The sequence below is a fragment of the Strongylocentrotus purpuratus genome, unplaced genomic scaffold (assembly GCF_000002235.5).
Source record: "Strongylocentrotus purpuratus isolate Spur 01 unplaced genomic scaffold, Spur_5.0 spur5_scaffold_15, whole genome shotgun sequence".
Lineage (NCBI taxonomy): Eukaryota > Metazoa > Echinodermata > Echinoidea > Camarodonta > Strongylocentrotidae > Strongylocentrotus > Strongylocentrotus purpuratus.
This window is the reverse complement of record NW_022145600.1, coordinates 25,981,150-26,004,236: the sequence shown is the minus strand read 5'-3', so window position 1 is coordinate 26,004,236 and position 23,087 is coordinate 25,981,150. Positions and strand designations below refer to the sequence as shown.

Below are 23,087 nucleotides of genomic sequence, written 5' to 3'. Positions count from 1 at the left end.
AAATCCTGCGTACGCGCCTGAGGCTACGACACCCGCGCTCTCCTCTTTGCCCTACGTTTGCCGAGTCCGACGGCGAAGCGTGGGTGTTGCCATTCAGAAGCAATGGTATCAAATCGGAGGGGGGGGGGGGGGGGAGAAGGGGTTGGCACCGGTATTGCCTCTTGAAATAATATATTGGGGAAGAGTGTGAGATGGAGGTCCGGTAAACTTCTTGCAATGTCGTTTATTTCATTCATGTTTTTTTTCTGGGGGCGTCATTTTCCTCTTTTTTTGCCATTTGTCTGGTGAGCTGAGGAGCTCACCCCCTCCATAGCCACGTCAATGGCTCAGCCGATCGTGCATTCAGTCACGTGGAATTAACGAAGCATGGTGAAATGATTCGCCGGAAATGTTATTTAAAAAGCAATTCGCCTTGGTCAGCAAGACGAGCTAGTCAATATACCATATATCCTATCTATGAATAACACCTCTTGCACATGATTCGCTGTGTCGACTGTTTAAGCTCTTATATGCTTCACAAAACTTTCTCTCTGCCACACTGTTCCTAGTGTAACATTGATATCTACAGAGCTAATAAAGATAAGAAATTGAAGCGTAATTTTGCAAAGCTATGAAAAGTGACTTTTAACATTGTTGAAGGTTGATGAAAAAACTGCGTAATTTTCGGACGAAATGTTACTTATTATATTCCCTCTACTGTGCTAACCCTCTGACATGCAAAACATCCTGAAAAAACCCAAACCACAAAGATATTCATGGTTTCTTTGAAGGTATCACTGTGCAACACCCTCTAACACCAGTAAATTCTCCCAACCATTTCCTACATTTTCCCAACTGTTTTAAATAATGTTTCAACACTTAAAAGTCTGGAATAGTATACTGTAGAGAGCCAATTCATTACTTGATATTGTGCGTTTTTCATTCACTGAAGGTGTACGATATCACTCATATGTTGCGCCAAAGGCGACATCAGTCGCTGACGCAGCTTGACGCAAATAACGCTTCGTTTGTGATCGGTTAAACGTTATAAGGTAGACGCAACATTGAGCATGCTTATTATGCTTCACTCCTTGCCGCGTAAGGCGAAGGAGGCATTAATAACACGTATATGGTGCCATGAAGCGACAGCGATAGAGAATGTGGTTATGTGCAGACAATGCGCACGTTAACAAAACAATTTCATCTTCGACGTCTCAATAATTGCATTTTGGGACGCCGGGGAGGTGTTGGGTGTCGGAGGACGAAGATTAAAAAAGAGCCATGAAGATGCGAACAATATCATCGAAGAGACGGCGAGAAAAAAGAGACGTCGCTCCCCACCCTAGCAACATACTCATGTTAAACTTGAGTACTGATAATGCAATTCCATTTTGGATGAGATGTCTGGATGCATTTGGGAATGCTGATTATGTAGTAAAGAAGAATTGATGTATAAAATGTGAAGTTTGGAATGACCACAAAAAAGAGAGAGACATTAACTCAATCTTGCAGAAAATTACTTGCAGTTCACACAGAAAGAGACACATGGGACTATAACTAAATTTGCCATGACAGTTTGGTCCGAAGCTTTCAGCTATTCCTCATCATATTTCAAATAGGCATATATAAGGGCATTTGGAGAGAAAAGCAATCCTCTACAGGCGACATTTATATTTATGATATTATTCCAAATGGAAAAATAACATGAAAAATGAAAAATTGTTGACATTATTTGTTCCTCGTAACCAGATCTCAAACTCCTTTCTAAAGTTATCATAGCTATTGGCTTTCCGCGCAATTTATGTGATGTGACAGCAGCGTGAAAACCAAATGAGAAACGGTATTTATGAAATTTTGTTTACTCACAGTGCAATACTGGCCCTAGCATTTAAAATTAAATGCAGAATCAGAGGCAAAAATATATTCAGTGAGCAGCAGCACCAACATATTATTTTATCTACTACATGATTTTTCCCCGTATTTTTCTCGAGCAGTTTCTTTTTTAAGGCAAAAAAAAAAAAATAGCCAAAGGAACAAATTAATCGCTTTACCATCCTGTGAAACTTTTTAATTGGTTAATTTGCAATTGCATTTCGCTTTTAATATTCCAATGTCAGACCCAGATTAGTACGCAAATTTATAATAAGGGATCCATACAAATTTACCGAAGAACATTGTCCCCAGCTTGATAGATTTATGGATTTCGAGAACGTCAATTTGTTTACGTAATCATATCATAATATACACTACTTTTTTGAAATACAATTTAACGGAAGGAACTCTCAGCTTTAATACTCAGGAAATCTCAATCAGGAAATCTCAATACAATATTCCATTGACTCGAGGACAAATTGGATTTGAAACGAAGGTTTCTTTAGTATTCATCGAGTTTCAGAGCGGTTTTCTACAAATCAACGGTTCATAAAATATAAGCCACAAGCAATAAAACCTTGGAATTTAAACGATCCTCCAAATTGCCTTACCCTGAAGTTCAAATCCAAGCATCGGATTATGCGATATACGTGGATGAGGTACTTTGTTTCAAGAGTCTTTAAGATTCATATCAATCTGCATTCGAAATATTCAATGGCGGTTGTTTGTACCTCGTATGAATTTTGTCTGACAAATTTATTATTCATTTCAAATTCGTTAAAAAGGATGGAGATTACGAATTCAAGAGAGACTTTGTTTTTGATAAAATAATAGGCAAGACATCGTGAAAATATCCCATGAATTCAATCACTGTTTCCTTTCCTATGGGGTACGAATGTTAACTCTACCATTTGTCAATTTTTGAGGAGAAAACAATTAATAATAGGTGTAGCTTTTTATAGTTCTTTTTCAGACATAAAAATAACCTCACTTTTGAAAATATGTTTGTCCTAATCTGAATGATCAAGGAAACTTTGGAAATTAGAATTAATCAATTACTTTAAATAAATGGTAACGTCTTACATATGTTAGATCATTTAGATTTTTGCAGGACCAATGAAGTCTCTATGGTTTATCTTTATGCTACACCTGAGAGTGTAGACCAAAGTTAGTAATTGCTTTAATTTGCTAGAATAGAATTTCTTAAAAATGGAATTATCTGAAGATGATGCAAATTAATTCACCAACAACGAAAATGAAAATCAGGGATATTGTATTGTAGATTAATATCCAATTTGTGCATTTCGGTGTGTGCGTGTGCGTGCGTGTATTTGTGTATATGAGTGTGTGTGTGTGTGTGGGAAGGCGATGAACTACGACTAGTACACCTACGCCCACTCTGTGGCTTAGCAACTTTAGACTATGTGGATTGAGAGAAAATATTGGGTGAAACCATGGACGGTTCAAGGTGAAACATGAGCATGTTTGTGCGTGTGTGCGTGAGGGAACGAGAGAAAGAGAGATGAGAGGATTTTGAAAGGTGAGAATAATTTGACGCATGCACCCTATCCTTGTGACACACACTACACCAAAGTTCTACGAGCATCTTCAAGATTGAAGAAAGCAGACTGCACCAAAGAAGAAGACTCATTCCTTCCCCATCACCTCTCTCGGTCGCTTTGTTCCCTTGTGGTTCATCTACGACATACCCACGATAACCAATGCTACCTTAATGTCGGAGACCCTTGATAGGGCACTAAAGTGAAATGAAGCGGAAGACATCCAGAATCTACCATATAATGAATAATGCTTGAAATAAAATTAAAGGATGATATTTCAGAATGATTATTTTCGTCCCATCTATGTTTAGCAAGGACGTGGACAAGAAGAGGGTAATTGCTTTGTCTTCTCATCGACAAAATCTCAATTGTCTGTACATATTGGATGAAAATGAATTACTTTATTTTTATTTATTTATACTGGGATCACTTTAATTGCAACGTGGATATTCAATCTCTTTACATTTATACTTGCAGGAGACGATATGCATTCAAGTGACATTGGTGAAACCATTTAAAGATTTAAGATTCTTTCTGATGCCTTGCCTGCGTCATAAGTGAAATGTTTGCTGTGTTTTCTTAACTAGATGGTTGTATCGCCTATATGCTTTCAGCTCTATTATGAATACGCCCTTCTTCTATGTTTCGCTATCTCTCTCTCTCTCTCTATATATATATATATCTCTCTCTCGCTTCACACTCTCCGCTCCTCTCTTTTTCTCTCCCTCTCTCTCTCGCTCTATTTATGTTTTACTTCTCTTTTCCTCTTTGAACTTAATTTTCTTCGAAAGCATTTTCCCCTCAACCGGTCCCCCAACACGTCGCTTATTTTCTTTCAGGGAAGCTTCGGCCAGCTTTACAGATGTGTAGCTTGCCCGAGGGAGCGATCACACGCGAATGCTCACACACACCCATGCACACGCACACCCACACAAATATATACACACACGCACACACCGTCCGATCTCTCTCTACCTTCTCCCTCTGATAGTCATGTTACCGGGGCTTGTCGGTTTCCACCAAGGTGCCGGCCCCGATGTGTGTGCACTCGGGGAGACGTCTGCCGGATCTATCTCTATTTCCCGCCATCTCTGTTTTCCCGCCATTTCTTTTTCCCGCCATGCCCTCCAACAAAGAAGCCCGTTCATATTAGCACAAATTTGTAATGGTCGGTAAACTTCATGCTTTAATTAATTCACGATTGTTCCAAAGCTTTCCCTCCATTGGAAATAATATTGTTTGTTTTTTCTTCAATGTCAGCATTTATTTTGTGGAAAAATGCATAAAGAATGCTTAGTCGTGTGTATGGCAATGGTATTCGCTAACCAACTTAAATCTTAAAAAATGGAATCTTTGATTGCAATTGTATTAGTTTAAAAAAACTGACCTGGTAACCAGATAAAACCGTCTTGGAAAATGATATCTACCTTGCTAGTTTTACGCCATTTTTCACAACTTTGGTTCAAACTAGTAAAATCAAATTTATCCTGGTAGTGACTTTGATGGATCTGCTCTCATGACGATAACAATAAAAGTGTTATTTTAAAAGAAATATGTCCCTAGCCTTTTCCCCCAAATCTGTTGAGAACTCTCTCAAAATTTAAAGAAATTACCGTAGGTCACAAAAACAATATTATACGAAATAAATGACTACATTCACTTAATCTACTCATGTTTCAATCATTTGTACGAGTAAATTAAGAAAGTACATCGATATACTAATATGAAATTACGATAGGTTTTGATATCAAGTCCGATCATCCGGGTTTATTCAAATAATACAAAAATAAAAAATGTATGCATTTTACTTTGGTTATCCTTTTCCCCCACATCAATCAATCTTTAATGTAGGGGAGAGTAATTTTTATGGATGAAATAGTAAGGATGGGGGACTAAAGGGATACACATGATAAACATAGAGAGAAAGAAAGAGAGAGAGAGAAAGAGAAAAGAGAGAGAGATATGGGAGAGGGAGGGGCGAGAGGAAGTCAGAACAGCAACGAGATGAAATGTTTAAAAATACAAAATAACAGAAGGATAAAAATGCAATTATAGCAGTAAAATGGAATTCTACCTTTAGGATACCCGAGTTGATAAATCATGACAAAGAATGAATAAATTCCCATGGGAAGGGCACAATTAAAAACAATATTATACGATTTTAATACAATTACACTCAGATCCTACCTCTGGGGAGATCGCTCACTCGCTGTTTATGCAATAAATTATTGTCAATGCAAACAAGCCCCCGGGATCTGGACTTAAATTGAATTAAAGGAGAATTTATCACCTTGCCCGGAATGCTTACTCCATTCATAGATGCTGATGTGACATTTGAAACAAAAGCAGCGAGGCATTATAAAGGTGTAATCATGTGTGCTTAAAAGTTCACCAACGAGCCAATTTGACGCTTTTCAAACAAAAGAAGAAAGCTTTAGGGATCGAAAGTTAAGCAAGAAGAACAAATGCCACTAAGAACACTTCTTTTGTTTTCTTTTTCATTGATTTGTAGATGCTTTATAGATCATTGTCTGCGAAAATGGGTTTACAAAAGTGAGGAATGTAAAATAAGTTAATGCCATAAGGCATGGGCTTCCAGTTAACTTACTTAGACCTTTCCAATTTCTTTCCATGCGTAATTATGCCGGACTCAAGTCAAGTACTTTAAAAATTCACTTGGACCTATCATTTATTTAGACAAAATTAATCAACACAGCATGAAAAAGAAAATATGCTCAGGTATAGATTCGGTGTCCCCCGCCCCCCCCCCCGCAACCGTGACGAGGAATAATCATTTTTTAGAAACACTGGCCTAAACCATGCGGTAGTGGGCGCTGTAACTGAGAAACCCAAAATATGTACACAGATGAATGCTAACCATAATCATTGAGTATGGCCATCGCTGTTTAACTTTTACGAGCGTGGCCAACTTGATGATATTGTTGATGATGATGATTTTGATAATAAAAATTCTGTTAATTTACCACGTCTTCCACTACTATTAATGATAATAATTATCATACTACTTTGCTACTTCTAATACTACTACTAGTAATTATCATGAATCATTTTTTTGTTATCTTAATTATTAACATTATTATTATTATTATCGTTATTATTATTATTATTATTATTATTATTAGTATCATCCCCACCATCATCATCAATATTAACAATTAAAGACGTTGTTATTATCCAATTAAACATACACTCTAAACGCAACCGCATCCCCAACTGTTGATCTGTGAAACCAGCAAAGCGTGTAGAATTTGTATCTGTTTGGTGCCAGATGGGCTCTAACTGCAGTGTTTTTACACACAGTTAATGGCATTCTGGCTCCAAACAGACGATATCATCGGGGAGGGTGTCTCTTTGAAAAAGCATAATTATCAGTCTCAAACTTTGACGCCAAGTGGAAAAGACTTAGGGTGACAGTGTGAAGAGGATTGAGCACAGTACAATCAGTCAATGGGCTTTGTCATCAAAATTGAACACTCACATCCACTGACAAATTGAAAATGCCTCAAGCCAACACTACTCTCTCTTTCTCTCCCTGTCTCTTACTCTCTCTCATTATGGACGAGGACTATCAATCTCATTCAGAAGTATAATGACTCTCATTTTACCTTGCCTCCAGACACAAGGAGGGTGAGATAGATGTATGAGTCGGAAGAAAACAAAGAATAGGAAGGAAGATGGAGATATAGAGGGAGGGAGAGAGAGAGAGAGAATGACAGGGAGAGAAAAAAAAAGGGGGTAAAAGGTACTTTAAGAAATGAATCTTCCTTTAAAAAAACACATGGATTCCATCAACACTTCTGTACAATAAACACTTTTAGGTGATGTCAAATTCTTCAGAAATAAAGGTAGTGGTTGTATAAACATAATGAAGTGATGGACCTCAATACTATTTTAATCAGCATAAGTATTCGTACATGTATGCCTATACAATAATCTGTATTTCCACGTATACGTTGAATAAAGACAGTGGTTGTCTTTATTTTCTAACTTATATAAAGAAAAATGTTCATGTTCGCCTTGTACAATGTTAAACAATCATGAAAAAAAAAAACAGCACAATAAAGTTGCAAACCGGTAAGCTTTCGTCCAATATCTGATGTTTTTTTTATCATGGGTACAAAATTGGACTGTAAAATTTAAGAGACTTAGGGAGAAATATGACAGAAGAAGTGCATACAGTTTTTTTGAAAATAAAAAGTATTACTTTTATTTAATATTTATTCCTAGACTGATTAAAAATGCCATCAGCTTTTATATCATTTATTATTTTTCACAAAATGGAATAAAATGCGAAATGTTTAACCGTAAAGCAGGATCACGGAGCCTTTCTCCATTTTATACTACGGGTGGTTTATAGTGGATAGGCAGTATACTAATTTACTCAATCGTGGCACTACCGCGGGCTCTTTCATTCTGCTCTGATTTTCTCCCCTGTAGATGAAGGAGCATAGAGAGCAAATTAATGATTCTTTTCGTTATTCTTTTAAAGCTAACTTCATTACTAACCCACTCAGTAAGTCAGTCATCGTTTCGTATTATCCTCTCCCCACCCTTAAATATTCAGACCAGAAGGCATCCTCCCTCAAACGTAGCCATTCAAAATTTAATTATCCTGCTTATTAAATTTGCTGCAAATTAAATTATGTTTTATGTGCTCATCTCTATACAACCGCCTCCGTAATCATATTGGCGTGTCTATAAAATAGAACCTGGTATTCTTTATTTTTCCGTTTTTAAAATATATTTCTACCCTTTCCAAAGGCGTTTGTTTTAAATCTTTGCAATTATCCGAATGGTGAGAAATAAAGAAGTGTCTTGATATCAGCTTTGCACCATTATTCTATTATTTCCTTCACAATGAATTCATTTCTCGAGGATTGCCACTTTTGAGTTTATTCGTCCTTTCCTTGTTAAATTGTTTAAATCAATCCCATGAATATTAAAGAAGTGTATTTCAAAGCAGCTAGTCGCTCGTTACTCAGAACTCCCAGCACCCGAAAAAGGAATTGAATGAATAAATTATTTTTTTCTCCATCAACTTGCGTTCTCAATAAGATTTTCGCAGAGGCAGTCCTTGGTGCTTATTTATCTTTTCTTTCGGATACTCAACAGGACGAAATAGTAAAGGATAATTTCATACCAGAAATGCACCACCTAGTCCTTAATCTTCTTTCACACTGTAATATATTCATGAGCGTGCCTAATGCCGTTAGTATAATTATGTTTCTCTCAATAGGGCTGAATTATGTATACATTTTCCAAGAAATTTCAGATTTTGATCATTCTTAAACTTAAAAATACGCTAACTTTGAAATATCTAAAAATGAAACTGGAAATATTTTGATGGAAAGATGCGCAACGTGATTTTGAAACGTAATAACCCAGACATAAATCACACCAGCTAGCTACCCTTTTCAGGAGTACTCAATCTTGTCTCCTTCATTTCTCAGGAGAAATTATCTGAAAGGGGGGGGGGGGGGGGGGGGGAGGTAATGGCGGGCGCAATATGACGAGCTGTCAAATTTTGTCATGTCTTTTACGTGATTTCAATGCATCTTCGGGGTGTACTTTCCTCTCTTCATTATTTCTTTTAAATGCACACATGGGGCTGAATTAAGCAATCAAGTTTCTCCTCCTCGAGACCTGCCCTGCCCTCCTATAAGTTATCTCTCTCGCAGGAGCGCCTGGCGTGAAATGGATCCGGCTGAGGCTCCCAGTGAAATCGAAATCGTTATCTGGCGAGCCCCTCAGTGCATTGTATTGATGAGATAAAATTCGCGAGGAACAGACGTAGAAATTAAAAGAGATGACAAGAGAGAGATGGAGAGGGGACGGGAGAGGAGGAGGGGGAATTGAGGAAGATGAAGCGGGGAAAAGAGAGAAATGTCCGTTTGAGGTGTTGTTTGTGTATGGGTGTTTTTTTTTTGGGGGGGGGGTATGGATATGTGTGTATGTGCTACAGAAAATAGGAGAATGATAGAGAGAGAAAGTAAAAAGGAGATATATGACGTAAACTTGGCTGAAGATAGATAGATAGAAAAATAAAGAGAGAGAGAGAAAGAGAGAGAGAGATAGAGAGAGAGAAAGTGAGAAAGGTGAATTAATTAGCGTACATTGATACAAAATACTAGGAGAATAGGGAAATGAAAATGTGCGAGAGAGGCCTAGGTGGAGTAGGAGAGAGTGAGCGAGTGAGGGAGTAGGAGAGGAAGAAAGATGCGCAAAATGGAACGGAGGAAAGTTTAATATTGAAATTCGAGGAAGGGAAAACGACGGATTCGAAAAGATAAAAACACTGGAAAGGAGAACGACGGCGGGATGGCATTTCTAAGGCAACCTACTGAAACACGGAATAATGAACCCGAGAGTGGAAGGAGGCTTCATTAAAATTTATTTCATCTTCGAAATTTTCCCAATCACTTGGTGTAACCCACATAGCTCGTGTTTCTAGTCCCACAGCATCAAGATCAATGCCGGCCTAAAACTATTTCTGGGAGGGAGTATTCACTTTCAACCCTCACGAGGCTTCCAATTCCCGCGCACAGAGGGGCATTAAATTCGAGCTGGCGCTCACATACAACACTGTCTTGTTTATCCCTTTGGAGGCTGTGGAAGGTGGTTGGGCGACGATAAATAAAGAGAGAAAGAGAGACAGAGAGAGAGAGAGAGAGAGGGGTAAGTTGAACTGGGAGAATTAGTAACCGATTACGAAATTAACTCCATAACAAACGCAGCTCGACGTAGAGTGCAGGCTTCGGTCAGTCCCACGTGTGTATTCTTCCTAATGCGATTGGGCGAAACGATGGGAAACGAGAGATAGAAATGTTACACTCAGCCTGGTGTCATTTACGGAACGGATCCGCCATACTTGTAAAATTAAATTAATTTCATATCCCCGGAGATTTCAGCTAAATCGAGAGGACCAAACAAAAAAAATGAATCACGAAAAAAATCCATACGAGAGGGTCAGCTCTATTTGACCCATAACATTTGCAAATCATTTCTTATAATCGGTCTTCTGATATTATTGTGGAAAAGTTATTAAACATAAAAGTTGCTAGTCCTGTCTCACCGATTTAGGCTTATGAGCCGAATTTATTTATTTATTTATTTATTTATTTTGATAGCATTGAAATTTAACAAAAAATGAATTCGAAGTTATGCTCATAATTATAGTTATTGAATTCATTTCCGGAAGACCTAAAATCTGGGATTTTATGATTACGTATTCTGAAAGATGACGCCATGCTGTAATAAAGTCGGAGTGGTTTTTTTCAAGCAATGAATATCCCTCTCCTGATGAACCATACATCCGATACGAGGCACCACAGGAGACATCTGTTCCCTTGCGTCAGCCATGGCCGAGAAAGATACTTTCAAGTTGCAGTATCCTTTGACAATAGTTGACAACATATGTAAATGCCTCATAGCGCTGAATCTGGCCTACCTATTATACCTTATACAGGAGTGTGGCATGAATTGAAAAATAAAATATTCACGCCGGCTTAAATCCACGAAACACGTTGCAAACGAGGAGTCATTATATTTGCTGACGTACTCCTGCGTCACACACTTGCGCGGCACTTGACGCACAGTGTAGAAGTTTCAAACCATTCAAAGTGAATGGACAGTACAGTACTTGCGCATGCAATATTTGTTTTCATAGTTGATATGCCTGGTTTGCGTAGGTAATTAAGCTCTTGAAATGACGTCGCGTTTGCAACTTTATCAAAAAACGGAGGTCAGCGTTGCGAGCAAAGCACCCAGTTTCTCATCATGAAATGGAGCGAAAAGAGAAATAAATGATGATAATTATGGTGGTAATTAATGTAGCACCCAGTTTGTTGTCAGTTTTTGAAGGCCTACCCCATTATCATGAAATTTAAATGAACATGACACCGACGTAATGTACACTCTTATCATTACTATTTGATTACTGTAATTATTACCCTATTGAAGAGGAGCGACCAGAATAGTGGACCCATGATTATCATTTATCATGTGCATGTTAATTCATTGGGGGTTGATTGACGGCCCCGGGAGATGGAAGGAATATCACCTACATATATTTTAAGGAGGATGGGGAGTGTACGTGTGTTTTAGGGGGGCGAGGGATGAGGGGTGGTATGTACATCAAGGTAGAACAACTATATGTTATACAAAACTATTAAATAAACCAGTTGTTGTTTATGTTATTGTGATGATGATGATGATGATGCTGATTGTTATCTTTATTAAAAATATCATTATCATTTTCCCGTCACTTCCTTTTCAAAATCGTTATGTGCCGAATATTTTCTGGAAACAACTGCAGTAACAACCCAAAATGTGTCCATAATACCAGGTTCGTACCAAAGATCTAACAGGAAGTGTGTGTACGTGTGGGGGGGGGGGGGGCGGTGGGGGCTTTCTCACGGTCAATAATGCTGTTTTTTCCTGACTATTTTTGTAAAGGTGGCGGCCCCTGCCCCCCCCCCTGCATCAGTCAATGCATAATAATGCAGAAATGATATGGGGTGCGTAGTAATAAGAATGTCACTACTTTAAACGCCAAGGGCACTGTATTGGCCTTTATACCCCGAGACACATTTCTCGACGGATCGTATCACCCCGGTTCTGTTTCCTAACTGCGATGGAACTGTTAGTGGGTTCTTTAACAAACGTAGTAAAGGACTGCTGCATGGCGGCAGCTGGAAGTTATAGCCGCGAAAGGCGTATATTGATTATGAATCGAATAACGATTTGGTGTTTATACTAGTGTGACGGTCAGCGTAAAATCTAACTTGTTCATTTTTATAAAACTGACTTGAAACACCAAAATATATATGTGGGACTGATTTTTCGATCTTTTCATATATTTTTGTCTATTTCACTTGTTAAATTGCTGAGTTATACTGTCAGGCTGACTTACCATTATTCTAAATGTCTGTACTCTCGGAATAAGGCTCTTACTTTATTTTGATCAATATATTTCTCTTTGTATAAAGGTTACAAATTATTTGATGTAATCGCACTTACTTTGAAATAGTTATTGCGAAGATTTATGAATATTCATGTGCGTACATATTCGCGTGGTTAAAGCATACGCGCATAGCGCATGGTAGTGCGCTGATATGTGATAGCCGAGTTTGATCGATGTGGCTAGGCTGTACACTTTGGCATTAGATGCGCTGTGAAACTGACCTGTCTGTGAACCTTGTTGAACCGAGATTTACGGTAATTATTCCTTTCGTTTCCGCCCATTGCTATTCATATGCAGATTAGCTGATTTGCATTGCACCAACAACAAATGTTGTTCAATCTATTGGACTTTGTACCAAAATTGATGTTTTAATGTTTATTTTAGAGTTAAATGTGTATTTTCATGGTTTTTAAGGCCGAATCGAATACAGGCCAGAAGCAGATTGGCCAAAATCTAGCCAAAATGGGATGGCCCAAAACTAGCCAAAATGGGATGGCCCAAAACTAGCCAAATTGGTATTGTGCATATGATTAGTATGACTGCTGTGTATATGGATGCTTGTTATATTGGTATTCATTTATCAGATAATAGTTATCAATATGTATGCTTGGAACTGAAACAGAATACACAAAATGGACATGAATTCTTGGATTTTATATTACTGTGTCAGTAATTATTTATTGAATAATGCAACACTTAATAAAATGTCTTTACAATTATATTGCATTACAGAGATGTCAGTTCAGATATCACAGTCACTGTTAAGAAATGAGCATTGGAAGTGGTGAACATATTCCCTTTATTTATTACTTTTGGTTGAGAGATTTTACTCTTTGTAGCTAATAAATCATTAGCTACGCTGAAATTAGGTGTACTTCAGGTCGCTGGATAGTTTGACTAACTGATCCTTTGCGGGTATACCTAAAGGTCTAACCAATTCCAATCTGGTTTCTGTGACAAGTAGTTCTAAGAATGTTTATACATGTACAAACTTTTATCTATTTGTGAGATATTGAATATTAGTGCTACTGCTTATTATTCAATGGAGGACTGATTATTTAATTGGTCATTGGAACATTTTCTCTTTTATTATCGATTTTACTCTAGACTATAGACCATATCTGCTGTGTGACCTAATACATTACTAGTAATATGAATTTCTGGAGGACGAGGCTGAGGGCCTCAGTAACTTAGTCTGTCACCTGTACCTAGTAGTTTAAGAATATATCTATCTACATGTAAAGCAGTTGTAACTTATATATATTGAACATTTGTATATTTAATAATTGTATTCTATATAGTTGTACTTTAAATATATTCGTCATATTTATGAACAAAGTAAATACGATCTGATGCTATTACTTGCATAAGATTTAGTCACTTGTAAATAGATTCACAATTCAACAATTAATGATGTACAAATTAATATAAGTAGCTTATGTATTTATGGAGCTGTAACTTACATGTATATTTTATCTTAGTAACACTTATTGATAATGATCCCTTAATAAGCACTGAATTACAGAGAGCAAGGAACGAATCCCTAGACAAACCGGTTGTCTTAAGATTGAAGTACGTTTAGAACTGATTAGTAATTCTGGAAGTTAGCAATAGGATAGGAATTGGAAATTTGAGGCTATAACCTATTGTAAAGACCTAAGGATTAAAGATCGCATGGTTATGCCGACAGAGTGAGCTGCCATGACGAGATTAGGGGTGGATAGACCAGTAAGTAAAATACCCGTTGAGCGGTGAATCCGAATACCATAAGTTGATTATGCCTAGGCAATAAGAAGGAAGGCAGTTAAGTATTTGTACTTGAACTTGGAATGAAGTAATTATTGGATGGCTGCTGGTCAGCCTAGATTGACCGTAAGATGAAGTGGCTATGTTGTGCCCGGAATAGAATTACTTTCTCATGTTTTAGTAGGAAAGAAAAGGTACACTTTGGAATAGAATTCAGTTGCTAATGATCTATTATTGTAACATCTTAAACCTGTCCCTATAGAACTCTTTAACATAATACTGCATCTACTATTATAGTCTATACAATTAAGTTAGTATCACTTAGGTAAATGATTGGTTGTCTGACAAAAGTGACAACACATCTGTATATAATGTACATTTGAACTCTTATACTTAGTAATTGCATTGCATACATTTTCGAGTTGAATTACGTCAACGTTGAATTAGGCATGAAAGCCTCACTGTTAATTGAAATCCATTAATAAAGTGTTACTTGTTATTTGTTCACCTGAACAATTAGGCTGACAGATTCATTCTTACAAGTTACAGTAATACATGTCTGGTTACACATTAGTTACAGTAGTTAGTCAAGTGTGAATGGTGATTGGTACTTTTACATCTTCTTTAGATAGCGCGATTGAGAACTTGAAGAACGAAATCATTGTCTGGTTCTATTCAGACACTTATCCATGTCATTGTGCCTTTAGATTGCTCGCTACCTTATGGGAGGATTGGGATAGAGGACGTGAGAGAAAGTGCCCCAAGATACGAGTGCGAATAATGTGTGTGTTTTAACTGCGTGTACAGGACACCCAGTGTGCCCTGTCACATGTTTGCAGTGTGTTGTGCAGAACGTTAGAGAATCTGAGCTGTACAAGTCTGATACAAATATTAGGATTAAATCATGCTTACAGAGTACTGACAGAATTATTCAGATCTTATGATGATGCTTTAACTCACCTAAATGAAGAAATACAAGCTACTTGAAGTGTGGAACAGTGTGGAGATGAGCCAGGCTGCTCGTGGCACGAGTTGAATCTAGCGCGAATGTTTACGAGAGCCCAGGGTTCAGGTCAAAGGTTGACCATTAGTGCGTTGTGTTGAATTCAAGAGGTGCGAAATGAGCCAATGAGAAGGCTGTGATTTGTGAATAATTAATTCATTTAAATATCGTTTATTGTGTGATCCAACAGGTCTGGTATTAATCTCTTTACAACATCAAGTTGTAAAGAGAAGAGAATCTAGCGCTCTTAATAAAGACTAGATGGTGGCAGCTTACTGTGTTGTGAATGTTGACTTGATTTTGGTGGCAAGCGATGCAAGCACCCCCCCCCCTTTCTCTCTCACTGGGGAATTACAACACCACCACCCCTCTTCCTCTTTACCCCCTTCTTCCTTCCTCTATTGTATTATCTATTAACCACCCCCCCCCCCCCTATTCCGTCACACTATAGATGTCGTCCCGAGATGTCGTTTCGAGGCAGCCAAGAGCAAGAAAGTCTGCAATGTGAATGGAATTCCTCAGGTACATTTTTCTTTCGGGGGAGACAACAACTGCTGCTGCAAATGTTGCTATTCGTTGCTATTTCCACTACAACTACTACTACTACTACTTCTACTTACTACTACTACTACTATTACTACAATACTACTACTACAATTTCAACTACTACTTAAACTAATACTGCAACATTTGCTACTACTACTACTACTACTACTACTACTACTACTACTACTACTTTTATACTATTGCTACAACAACTTACTATACTATTACATCTGCTACTAAAAATACCTTTCCTACAACTACTACTGCTACTACTTCTACTACTACTACTGCTACTCATTCTACTACTAATACCACAACTACATCCACTACTATTCTTACTACTACTACTAATAATAATTTTACTACTACTATTACTACTACTTCTACTTCTTACTCTGCTAATAATATTTGTTTTCCTCGTACAACATAACTGGTACAGCTTCTTTACCTACAGTTATGATAATTGCGAAACTACTATATTCCAATCAATTTTGTCATTTGAGTAAATGTGAACAAAATATATATCACTGTTTCCCATTTCAGTCCCTTTGGTTCCAAAACATGACCTAGTAATGCAATGTGGGCCCCCTTTGGTTCCCCCTTGCCTGGGTTTTAATTAACAGCAAACTTCGCACGTGTCCATCCCTAAGGCCCTTTCCATTCACTCTTGCGAGACTTGCGGAGCGGAATGTCGCCAAACTTTAAAGAGTGCATCGATTGCGCGGGTCAATAAGGTGCTTATTGGGTGACCAGTGCCTGGTGTCGGGACAGAATCAAAGAATCTTAACCTCCAGTCTCACTGACTTGAAATAACAACAATTCGCGTTACACCGTCCATTAAAATGCACTTAAAAAGAAGACCATTCAAGCGGAAAAGGTAAAGCAAAACACAGCAAAAACTAGTAAATCAACAGTCAACAGACAGACATACGAAAACGAATCGAGACAGAATTTTGAAATCGATGAAGGAAAACATTTATCAAACATTCTGTAGATCTACTTGCATGTACATATATTTTGACGCAGATTCATAATACTGCGCTAATTTCATTATTAAAAAAGGTTGGCCAATTGGTAGATAAATGTTTACCCAAGAAATTCAAGCAAAACTACAAACAAAAACAAAACTTAAACAAAAGAACACAAGCAAAATAAAAAAACAAGAAAATATCTTATATTCAAAGTCGAGATATCTAAAGTTAGAAGAAATTCATTGATATGAGTTTATAGTTTTTACTACGACCTCGCGATAACTAGATCTACGGCTTATAGATAATGATAGCTTTATATTATTATTAAACAAATGCGAATAATCAAATATAATGTGAATTTATAGCGGTTTCCTACCTTAGGTGAATTCCTCCAATATCAATTCATATCAAACATTCCATTTTCATATAATCCAAGAGCTGTAAGGAGAAATGGGTGTTTATTGTGTGTGTTTATATTTCCATAGCACCCAGAGTTACGCTACAGCGCGCTGCTAATGCTTACGTAGGCTTTCCTTTGTGACGCAACAATGCGCTGACCCCAATGCGCGTAACGTGTGCTAAGGGTAGAGCGCACTTTAGGTCATCTTTGTTTAGTTGGAATGGGGGGGGGGGGGGGGGGGGGGGGGGGTGGGGGCGGAGGAGGGAGCCTCTAAACAACTTGAACGATTTAAGGGTGCAGGAAGGAGACCTATTATACATGTTCTGTCATGTCTCACCCTGCTTCCTTCCCTATCCGCTGCACTCCCCTTTCTCTTCTTTCCTCCTTATCACTCACCTGTTTTTTTGCCTTTCAAACCGTCAGGAAACGGTTGTTTAGAATCAATGACAAGTCAGGTTGTCGGTTTGCCGGTTTGCCCGACTAATACGCCACTCACACCATCATCTACCCAACTACATACGGGATAAAACTTACGTCACGGTTACACCGAATGGCCAAGAATTGGCTGGATTGGAAATAGATTCCGAGTCGGTTTGGATGTGTTAAATAGTGTTTAGCATGATGACGAATAATGTTATGTGGAGCAATTTAACTTTTCATCACGTTTATAGGCCATTTATATAATCCCCCTGTGCCACACTGAATTTATCATGGGATAAATATACCAAAGGCTACGTGATTATTGAACTGTTTCCGGTGCAAGGTTGATCTAGACCATTGGTAAAAGGGTTTTCCTTTTGCTACTCAAGACGAGAAATTGTGTTGCACATAGCAACCGTTCTGTCAATCGGTGTCTAATGTTGTTAACAAATGTGCACGTGTAACAAACGAATAACCGTGCAGAGCAGCGAGGAAACCGAAGTGTTCTTCATATTAACGGGCAATGCAACTCTTAGATAAAAATTATGGATTATGGATCATAAATGTTTTATAAATGAGATTAATAAATAAGTTCGAATCCCAAATTGGCAATTGGGTCCGTGGATTGGACGTAGCCACGGATAACCCTCCCGTTTGTCTTGTACAAAAGAAATCCTTACTTTTTTGGTTTAATTTTCTTCTCCACTGTGCCATCTCCCTTGGGGCACTATTCAACCTATATTCTAGATAGCATATTATCATATTTCTAAAGAGAAAAGAAACTAATGAGTCATACATTTTTGAAAAACTAAAATATTACTCATTTTTTTGTGTCGGACGAAAAGTGAAAGTTATCCGCGACTACATCACAGAGACATTACCGACTCTGCCAATTTAGAGAGTCTATACCAATAGTTGATAAGTTTTTGTTTCAAACACAACTTTCTCATTTATTGACCGATTTCATTAACATATCTACGGTCTACTTTTTAGATTGTTCTGCTTTCTTCTAGCGCGCTAATCATACTAGTGGAGCCTGTGAAGGGAATCAGCCCATGCGCCAATTATAATTATAAGCGCTGCAACTTTTCACCCGTAACTTTATATTCAATTTCTCTATCACTCTCATGTGACGCATGGGAGGCCGAATCAGTCACCGACGCCGTCTTACGACAGACACATTACGCCTCTTGTGCAAAATGTCTTCATTAAAAAATGAGCACATCGCAACGATACAAAAATGAACAATTATTGGATACAATGTATTTTATTTAGAATAGGGAGGATGTTGCAGGTAGAAAAATTAAGTGTTTATTATTATTTTTGTACTACTTTCGCTACCGACATCATTCTTTTTCTAAAAAACACAGAATGTTGTTTTCGTATCGACAGGCAAAGAAGAGAGTGAGAGAGAGAGTGAGTGAGAGAGTGAGAGAGAGAGGGGGAGAAAAAGAGAGACATAGAGAAATAAGGGATAGGGAGAGATTTGATATTCGCATTTTCATCATAAAGAAAACGGGCGTCTCCCCCCCCCCCCCCCCCCCCCCCCCCCACCCCCCCCCCCCCCCCTCCGACAGTGCCGGTACTCTTAACGTTAAACCTACACTACATTACGCGCATTTGTACGTCACAAAAGAAAGCGTAACTCTCGGTGCTATGGAAAGAACTGTGTATAATGATCCAAGTTGTTAACACACGTTCCATTGGAGAAATTCACCGCAGGTAGGAAACCACTACAAATTTACGTTTATTTGATTATTCGATATTTGTTTATTAATAAGAATTAAAAAAAATATGATAATCTTGAGGCCGTACATTTAGATGAAAGCGCTATAACGTTGTTACGTGACGGATTAATAATAATAATAATAACACATACGTTATTACGAAAGATTTTAATGTCGTAACGTAACAAATGCAAAGAAAATGCAATTGTTACTAAACTATTTTTCTAGCATTAGAAATCTAGACTTTAAATATAGAGTGTTTCCATGTTTGTTTGTTTTCTCATATATTTGGTTATGTTGTTTGATTATCTGAAATTTACATTTACCTAGTACCCTATCATATCAGTTCCCTTATTAAGTATGAAATCATCCAGTAGTATTAGTTTTCGTTAAAATATTTGTAAAATCTATATAATGTTTTATAAATGTTTTCCTCAAGGATTTCAACATCGTATCTAGCACAGTACCGCGATATGCATCCACATTAAAGCAGGCCTATTGTTTCATATCACTTTGGCAATGGTAAAGGACAAGCGTGACGCCGAGAATTCTAGCGATACCATTTTAGTTGGCCTGTTTGGTTGTTACGGAGTCGCGTTACATTATCTGCCAACTTACGAAACAACAGAAATTGATGAATAAGCAATCACTTTTCCCTTGACACAACCTAGAGATGGTATACATGCAGATATGTATCACCCCGCCAAAAAAAATAAAAGAAAGGAGTTGTGTAACATTATCTGCCCGCTTATAAAACAACTGAATACTATGAAAAAACAAACACTCCTCCCTTGATACAACCTAAGAAAGGTTCAAAACGTGTGAAAAAAAATATAAAACGCACTTTGTTGCAAAAATGAAAGACATATTTTTAAAAATCCTGACAGCGATTTATTAAGGTAGCAGGTTTTGGAATTCATTGTAAACCTTGGATAAACTGGAAGTTTGGACAAAATGAAAACCGAAAAGGCGAAAGTACGTCAGGAATAATTCGTAGAGGTGTCTTGGACGAGTGGATATGTCACCGGACTGTGGATCACAAGGTTCGCGGTTCAAGTCCCACCGCGGCACTAATGTCCTTTGGCAAGACATTGATCTACATTTGCCACCCTCCACCCAGGTGTAAATGGGTACCTGTAGGATGCGAAAGCTAATGTGGTTAGATTAGCACGTGTGCGCTTGTAAAAAAGACGCCTGGCTGGAATGCTCCCCAGGGAGTGGAGAATGTGCATACATTGTGTGCGGGTAAGCCTGAATCCTATGACCGGGGTAATATATCTGTAAAGCGCTTTTAAAGGGCCTTCGGTCCTGAAAAGCGCTATATAAGAACTAGCTATTATTATTATATTATCTCCAGTGCAATCGATTTTAATGAAGCACTAGGGAATAATCGTTTCACCTTGCCATAACTGTTTTTGTTTTGTTGCACAACAAGGAAGAGAGAGAGAGAGAGAGAGAGAGATAGATAGAGAGAGAGATAGATAGAGAGAGAGAGAGAAAGAGAAAGATACAGCGATAGATAGAGATATATATATATATATATATATATATATACAGAGAGAGAGAGAGAGAGAGAGAGAGAGAGAGAGTATGACTTTTTTTTATAAATAGAAACAAGTGATCAAATTATAATTAATCTATTTCGATGGAAAAAAATAATATACCATGGATAAATCCGACTAATGGCATGAACGTCTTTCGCATGAGGCACGTCTTTCGTAAAGTTTTTTGTATTTTTTTGGTATTAAGAAGCCTCATCAGAATTATTTACATCTATCCGCGTATTTTTGCATGAACACGGAGAAATAAAAGTGTCCTTCCTTTCTCTTAATATAGAGAGCCAAAGTAGACTATCGAAACTTGTGTGATTTTAGCTGCACGAACATGATCAATGCGGTATATTTTGTCGTGGATCCTTTCTAGTGGGGGGGGGGGGGGTGAGGGGCTACCCCAAGTGTAAATTTATTCATAAACCAGAAAATTTACATGTATGTACTAGGTTACCTGTAGCCATATCCACACATTTTTTCCAATTTAAGCGACTTTTTTCAGGGCTGTTGCCTAAGCGGAATTGTCATTTTTTTTCTTTCTTGATTTGCAACAACCCGTTATATTTTCTGCTCTTCCTAAACAAGTCGACTTGCCAAGTTATAATAATTCGTCTTCTCTTCTTTTAAAGCGAGAGTTACAAGGAGAGACAAACGAGGGGGGATTGTTGGGTAAAGAGAGGCAGAAAAAAAAGAAGAAACAACTGAAGAGTTGCTAGACAATATGAAAATAAGGTGATTCGAACACCCCCTCCCCCTTCTTATATTGTCCTGATTTATTGTATTGTTATAGAATCATACTGAATAACATGTATGAAATTTAGAATAGGCCTATAGGCCTATATCAAGAAATGACACTTTTCTTCATTTTTTTTTTTACAGACATGCGTATCGACATGCGAAAGAGAGAGAGAGAGAGAGAGAGAGGCGGGGGGATAGGAGAGAGGGAGAGGGGGAGAGAGAGAGGAGTGAGAGATAGGGAGAGATGTTATATTCGTATTTTATTCACCGAGAAAACGGGCGGCCATCCCCCCCCCTCTCCACACACAATTTCAGTTCCTTTAACGTTGAACCCACCCTACGTACTGCCTTATACTAGAAAGTTGTAGGCATCATTACGCGCATTGGAGATAGCGCATTGTTGCGTCACAAAAGACAGCTACGTAAGCATAAACAGCGCGCTGTATAGCGCAACTCTCGGTGCTATGGAAATGTAAACACACAAGAACAGTGTGTACGTATATATTACACATATTTTACACACCTACGTTATTAAAATAATATTTAAATACAGTACCACCCTTTTCTCCTTGCAGCTCTTGGGATATATATATAATGGATTTTATCAAATGGAAATTTATTATATTTATACATTGGAGGAATACATCACAGGTAGGAAAACGTTACACATCATATATTTGTTTTTTAGTATTAATAGACAAAACTATAATTATCTTGCGGCCGTACATCTAGATATAAGCACTAGAACGCTGATTTACGTGACGGATAATGATATTAGTAATAAAACAAAGGTTATCATAAAATATATCAATGACGTTACGTTAACAAATGCAAAGAAAATGCAGTTTTACTTAATTATGTTTCTACCATTAGAAATCTAGACTTTAAATATGAGGTGTCCTTTTTTGCATTTGTTTTTTTCTTCTTATATTTTGAATGTTTTGCTTGATTATCCGAGGTTTACATTATTCTACAACTCTGATAACAAGTATGAAATCAAGCAGTATTTTGAATTTTCGCAAGATATTTGTAGATCTACATAATGTTTGATAATTATTTTCCTCATCGATTTCAAGGAGTCGCGTTACATTCTCGTCCCGCTTATATAACAACAGCAATTCATGTATAAACAATCACTTTTCCCTTAACACTACCTAGGGACGGTACAGATATGTATCAACCCGCCAAAAACAGGGGGACAAAAGGAAGTTGTGTATATTATCTGCTCGCTTACGAAAAAACCGAAATCTATAAAATAGCAAACACATCTCCCTTGATACAACTAAGGAACGGTTCACAGAGTGTGTTAAAAAAAGCACTCTGTTGCTAAATCCAAGACACGTTTTTAGTATGCTTACAGCGATTTAAGGTAGCATGTGTTGAAACTCATGTAAACCTGGAAGTTTGAACAAAAATAAAAACCGAAAAGGCGGAAAGGACGTCAAAAATAATCCCCTGTGATAGATTTTAATGAAGGAATACGGGGACAAACTCGCCATGCATAATTTTGTTTGTGTGTTGCACAAGAAGGAACAGAATGAGAATAACTATATAAATATACCTTGCTTTCTGAATATGACTTGTTGCTAAATC

At 37.6% G+C, this 23,087-nt stretch overlaps 1 long non-coding RNA gene across 1 annotated transcript; it reads left to right on the top strand.

Annotated features, from left to right (window-relative positions):
* The first annotated feature begins 12,186 nt into the window (after positions 1-12,186).
* On the top strand, positions 12,187-14,652 carry LOC105440810. Its single transcript, XR_004064197.1, has 2 exons — positions 12,187-12,647; positions 13,501-14,652. It is a non-coding gene; the product is annotated as an uncharacterized LOC105440810 (long non-coding RNA).
* Positions 14,653-23,087: the final 8,435 nt, after the last annotated feature.